A 7,109-nucleotide genomic window follows, 5' to 3' on the forward strand; every position below is an offset into this window, starting at 1 on the left:
AAAGAGCAAGTTTGCGGGAAAGGATACAATTTGTTGATGTAACCTTCCATGTGTCTTCCAATATCATATCACATATTAGACAGGTGTGTCAGAAAGAGAAACTCAGGGTGGTTATGCAACGTGTTCATCAACTTTACTGTCCTGAAGCTTCCCACTGACAAAACAAAGTTTGAATGAGATGTTTAGTTCTGACTTTCCCTATTCTGAGGCAAAATGGAACAGTTGAAACTGCAAGTGCCCCAAATTGGCCAGGTCCTTGAGGATGTGTAGGTTGCCTTCTTTATGCCTTGATCAGATTACAAGAAAATTATACAATACGAATCATACGATAAACATGCCTCCAGTCGCTGACTCGCTCATTTTGGGTCTGGATATTCAGCTGCTCGCCCATTTCCACCGACAAAATGTAGAGAGCACATATAGGTGTCTTTGGTGACATTTTTCATGTAAATAACTGCAGTTTAATTGCACATGCTTGAACCCAGTGTAAACATTCCTCCTTTCATTCAATCCCGGTCACATCGGCAGTCACGTAGCAGCAGATACCAAAGCAGCAGAGGTTTGTTGTACACAAGTTTTGCCTCCTACGAAATACGAATACACTCCCTCAGTCGCCTGCCTGTGTTTGTTGCCCGAAAATCAACTGGCCACACGCACATACTCAGTGCGCTGTTCTAAAAATAGTAGTTTAGGCGTAATTGTAAACTGCCCGATTGGGCACTGCCATCATCTGCTGACAGACTGTTGCTCTGTAGTTTGTTAGGTGTTTGGCGGTGTTTGAAACAGTCCTCGATCCTCCTCTTACATGAAACTTTTGCATCTCTTATCTCTCTCTTCAGGTTGGCTTTACAGCTCTTTGTCACTAGAACTGAAAGCCAAGTTCTTCTGTCTGCACTTGTTTGATTATTTGAGGATTTTGGAGGGGTGATAAACTTGCATACTCCTCTCCACTGTGTTGATGTCCATCAAGTAATTAGATATTATCCAAATACTGCTGCTCTGTACTGATGTCGCAACAAAACCTGTCCGATGCATTTTCTCCTTTTGTTGCACATTCAATATTTATAACTAATTTATTTTTAACTTTTGTTACTCTTCTATATGGGTATGGTCATTCATCACGTTCATCAATGGCTGAAATATAATTTAGGTTGTAGATCAATGACTTTGTAGTTTCACTTTTTAGACCGCTTTATCTCGATTGTCTTTATTTTCACACTTTTTTTTCCCCAAAGGGTTTACATAACACGTTATTCAAATAGTATTATATGTATGAGAATTGTTGATGACACCGAGATTTACATTTGAGATGAAAAACAATAAAAGCCCACCCTATCTAAGCTAGAAAGGATGTGTCAGCATGATGGACTTCAAAGTGTGAAAGCAAGGAGAGAGGAAATGAAGAGATTTTTCGGGGCCACTCTCTGAGCTCACATTACATGTGAGAGCGCACATTCAATTTCTGCCACATTTCATCTCATTTGTCTATTAATTGTACGATATTTTTCTTATCGGATTGATTCAGAATGAGTCAGTGGGTAATACAAACAGATACCAATGACTTGCTTAAGAGGACTGTGAAAGAAAATGAGTGGAAGTCAGAAAAACGGAGGGGAATAAACATTTTTAACGACATTGAGGGAGAAAGTAAAAAATAACAAAAAAACGAGGAGGGTTCGAACTATACTGTCAAATAATGTCATGGCAATCAGACTTATACAATCCCCTGTTTGCCTTGAGCGCATCATGGCAGCTCTTCTTGTCTCTTGTACGGGTGTGAATCTGAAATGTTGAGTTTCTCTATTACGAGACAACACGGACAAGATAACGCTGATCCTTTCAATATTTTCATCCACATGTCTGTCTGCGTTTGCACTGTGCAGATGGTTGAAGTGCAACTGTTCTGCACTCTCACCAAGCCCAGTCCAACACTAACATTATGAAATGAGCAGCACAAATTACTATCAAAATAGAAGGCTGCTTTAAAATAAACCTAGCTGATTTTACATTTACTGAAATATTAGTACATCTGAGACCCTGTCCACATTTTTAAACCACAATCTCTTTTTTTTCTTCTTCTTCTTTTTACTCTACATGTATTCCGTTAGAAATCAGTGTATTTTTTTTTCTGGTGAATGACTGAGGTAATGTTTCCTTTCCTCAAAAGATCAAATGAAACCATAAGTGCACAAACCTCTGGGTAACATCTATGGCCTTTACCCATCCAACATTTGCTACATTTCATGTTGTGTGCAATAATCTTAATCTGAATTGTTAATTGAATCTATCAGAAAAAGAAGGTAAGAATAGGCTACAACTTAAATAATCGTCCATTTTCTATGCTGCATCTCCTCCTTGGGTCACCTACATACTTCCATTCACACCTAGCTAATGATAAGGAATTTAGTATTTGTGACCTGGAATAATTGATGCAGAATTCTGTAATCTGAACCAAGACCTGGTGATGAAAGTCAGGAGGAAATATATAATTTTCATGTATAATCACTAATTTCATGTCATCTTCTCACAACTGTCCATTGATGATCTTGTTTTGGGATTTGTTGTTGTTGTTGTCAACCCAAAAAAATCATAAACAATACTCCTGTTCAAATGTTTTCACATTCAGACTCCAAAACACAATTGGCTAACTTCATTGGCACCAAAATGTAGTGTTCCTTGAACATTCCATAATCAAGCGCCACACAATCCTACTATTAAAATATTTTTATTCCATTTCTTGTCTTCTTGAACACATTAGGTAAAGTAGTTCCACAAAGGTAGAAGATATAACAAAATACTCTACCATGTTGTATTCGTGTATTTGTTTATACAGTAACAGAAAAGTTAAAATATGAGATATATTCATTGTAATTGATCATTTCCATCCCTTAGGTTAAAAGTCAAGTCGTGTGTGTTTGCTTGTTGCTTGGCTACATTACAGCAGCCTTGGTGTTCCCGACGTTTAGGATTTTTTTTTTTTTTTTTTTTAATAGGCTCCCTTTTCCACACAAAGTTAAATGAACAGTTTGCATTGTACAGAACCCCTTTACATGAAGGGAAGTATAGAGTGCCCACCATAGTTATGATCTTTAAATAAATATATGTGAATCTCATAAACTGTTTCCATTGGGGTACTGTTTATTTTAATAAATGGAAGTGGAAGTTCCGAAGGAAACAGGAAAGGAAGTGGTTGTTTCATTATTTTTGTGTCATAACCTTTGCTGTACCATTATTAAAAATATATTTTTCATCCATTATTGATGTCATTTTCTGGTTGGATCGGTCATCTATGCTTGCTTGGTACGATGAAAATATGTGTATCTCTTATAGTCCCCTCCTCTCGATATCTACCCAGGAATCATTTTAAAAGTGCAAACTTTATGTATTGTGGCTGTTATGGTAACAGCCAAAATAAAATCTTGTGTTAAAATCATTATGAGATCATGCAAACAAAGATGTCAGGGCTACTTACACTCAGGAGGCATTCCAGGTATTCCGCCATACCTTTGGACATGTCTAATAGTGGTAGTGATATCAATGTTGAATTATATTTCTTTTCTGTGTTACATTAACTCACTTTTTAGTACAGTTGACATTGTATATTTTCACTGACTTGAGCTGTTGCTGGTAGCCTTCTGTGTGCTAGAAAAGCTTTTGGCATTTTTGTTGACCTTTTGTATTTTGTTTTGATCATTTAGTTTTATTTCATAGGTCTTATTTTCCTGTCTCTATTCATGCCTTCCATGTCTGCTTGTTGTGCTTTGTGTCTACCTGATCTCATCATCCCTGCTTCCGTTGTCAGCCAATCAGTCCTGTTTTATCCAGGTGTGCCTTCCGTGTGTTTTTACTTCCTGGCTTCTGTCCATTGTTGAGTGCCGTCCATTACACTTACTCATTTAACTTTTTGGATAAACTTTATTTTCGGGGTAATTTTAATATAACATACATTTGACTTTTATCTCAATATTTTTCTTCAAAAGAAACTGTACTTGTATTCCACGACATTGCTACTTTTAAATTATCGATTAATAATTGTTTGTTGCCGTCAATTTGGTTTAGTTCATCAGAGACTTCCACATTGGGCGCTAGCCGCTAGTAACGTTTAACTCCAATCAAATGGCATCTGGCAATCACATGACTGCACACCATTTTTGCATACCTGTGACCCTGAACAGTCAACAGCAACATCAGGTGAACCACCGAGAGGAAATCTCGAAAGAGGGGCCTTCATTGATATTATGTCAGCCTACACTTTTCTGGTGGCACCTGTCTACAGTTATCTAGCTCATTTGTTCATTGTAACCCTTCCACTCCTGCTGTGAAACGTCACTTTCAGACAAATAGGGGGAGGGGCATTACATCAGCCTTGCTTAAGGCCACGGTTAAGTGTGGATGTGTACGCTACATCAGGCTGACATCATACCTGGTCTTTCTTATCCCATTGAACATCCACATTCGGAGGCTTTCATCTGTTGACAATCATCTGACCTTCAAACCTTGGATTGGGACACTTTTCACTGATTATCAATGTCTGCTAGTAATCACTAGCAATTTAATTCCCCTTTCAATGCTTATCACCCGTTTGTTGTAACTGCCCAAGAAATGTCATGAGACATTGAGCTACTACTGTATGTTTAGGGCTCAAATCAAACAACATAAACATGGGTCATGGCGGAGGCTGCTGAAGTTGGAGCTCTGACAAGATTGTTGATCAAACAAATCACACACACAACAAATCCATTGTATCAACAACATGATTTACATATTTTATACATAAAGATAACTAAATTAAATTTGCATAAAGCGGAAATTATCATACTCAGAATATATCTCAGGTATTATAAGATATCATTCATGATTAAAAAAATAATAATGCAATTTTTACCATAATGTTTGAAAGTTTTCAAGACCCTGTAGTGTAAAGTGAACTCAAACATTTGTTTCTAAATATTGTACATTCAACTGTACATGTTTGAATATAATTAGATGCATGCAGGCTGAGAACAATGTAATACTGAATTGCAGAGATATTGCATTGATATTCTTTTTCATTATTTCAGTTGTCCGCATTTGTTTTAGGTGTAACAAAAACAAACCCCAGTGACACACTTGGACTTTCTGGCATGAGCCATCCCAACACTCTCGCTATAAGTAGTGAACGCATTCATTCCATCACTAGCTATCTGGTGCAATTGGAAGTCACTTAAATTTTATAATTGGGGCCATTTCTACCACTACAGCCTGAAGTTAGCAAGCAAGCTATGCTTACAACTCAGAAATGCATTTAACCCTGGACAGAACATCTCAGTGTTGTATTTACAGTATTTTCCCAAGCATTATATGTTTCATGATTTTCTGGCTCCCGTAATAAGTTGAAACACAGGGCATTGTGAAGTTTCTAATTAGCAGAACAATGTGCTCAAATATGTCTGTCATGTCATATCAGCTAAATATCCATGTGCAGTTGTGTTAAACTAATGGTTAGCTTTTCCTGACGTATCTCTGTCGTTGAATTATTGGACGACACTCCATTGGTCCCCGTTAGCCCATTAGCTCCTAGCTAGCGGCTAACACCAAGTCGTTGAGGCTTATATTTTCGCAGCTCAAACATCAAGTTTGACATACAAACATATTTGAGTGACAGTGGAGCAGGTCGCGTTTTCAGTGCATCACCAGTGTCAGTTCAATTTAAAGGGACCTATATTGAATTGTGCTCAAATTACACCCTTAATAATCACTTTTAATCTAATTTGTTGCCTGGTCAGTATTGCGTACAAATCGATTTGTATCAATGAATTATACACCTTTAACTTCTGAAACCTGGCTAAAATGAATCAAGATAAAACCGTAATTCAACACATACTAAAATATACAAGGATTTTGTGGTTAGTTGATGTCACTTTTATATAGCAAAAGGGAAACAGAAGTAGTAATAGTGATTAAATATCCTGTGTAATGTACATGAATCTTTACATGCCCAGTTCTTATCTAAATGTATTTCTGTATAAATCTGTCTTATTAAAATATGCTCTTTTTTATGATAATAAAACACTGTCAGTGTAATTAAGTCAACATTTAAAAATAATCAAACACTGTCTATTGGTTATATCACTGGGAGCAACATGTTTATAGCACAAATTAAAAGTGTTTGAAACAAAACAAAACACAACCCACCGGCCTGGGCTTGGAATGTGAATTGACATGGAACGATTGTATGTTCACATTGGGTTTATGTAATTATAAATTAGCATTGACTATGGCGTATCTGGTGGTTTTTGACACAAAATGTGGTGTAAAATGCCAAATTACATGTTGAGGGAACATTAAAATGTGTTACTATTAAATTAATAGGCAAACACGAATACAATTAAATGTCAGGTAAATAATACTTAAAATACAGATTGGTAGCACTAAAGCTCACGTGTTGATGTACATTTTAGCATGATGATGGTCCCTGTTTCTTGATGCTTATGTGTTGTCTTTCCTTGTGTAAAGCACATTGAGTTGCCTTGTGTATGAAATGTGCTATACAAATAAACTTGCCTTGCCTTAAAAAGCTTGCATATGCAGGGTGTGACTTTTCCCACATTTTTTGATTTAAAACTCTCATTGGATGTGCAGCCAGCAGGGTGGCAAACAAATAAAGCCCAGAATAATGAGGAAAGTGCATTCGTAAAACTTGCAAAGGATCTGGGAGTGGTCGGGGCATCATCAAGAGGTCTTTGGCATGGCTAATCTGTGTTGGAAACACATACTTTCCAATATCCCGAACAAAAACAAAACAAAACAAGAGGGCAGCAGTACTCCAGGCTCACTGGAAAACACCACTATAAGCAGTTGCCTCATGGAATTCACATGGAAACTTAGCTGGCTAGAACTTGAAGACCTGCCCGGGACTCCCTTTTTCCTGTGCAGAAAGAAGTTAACACACCAACAAGCTAACTCTAGAGAGGCCTATGTGTTTGGATTCTTGTCTTGTAGCGAATGCCGCAGCAGGAAGAGCTGGAAATTACCCTGATCACATTCAGTGTTTCGGTTAATTAATTTTTTAAGCTTAAGATGTGCCTTCAAGTGGTGTCTGACTTTTATCAGTTTGATAATAGTCTGTT

This window comes from Festucalex cinctus, chromosome 10 (genome assembly GCF_051991245.1).
Source record: "Festucalex cinctus isolate MCC-2025b chromosome 10, RoL_Fcin_1.0, whole genome shotgun sequence".
Lineage (NCBI taxonomy): Eukaryota > Metazoa > Chordata > Actinopteri > Syngnathiformes > Syngnathidae > Festucalex > Festucalex cinctus.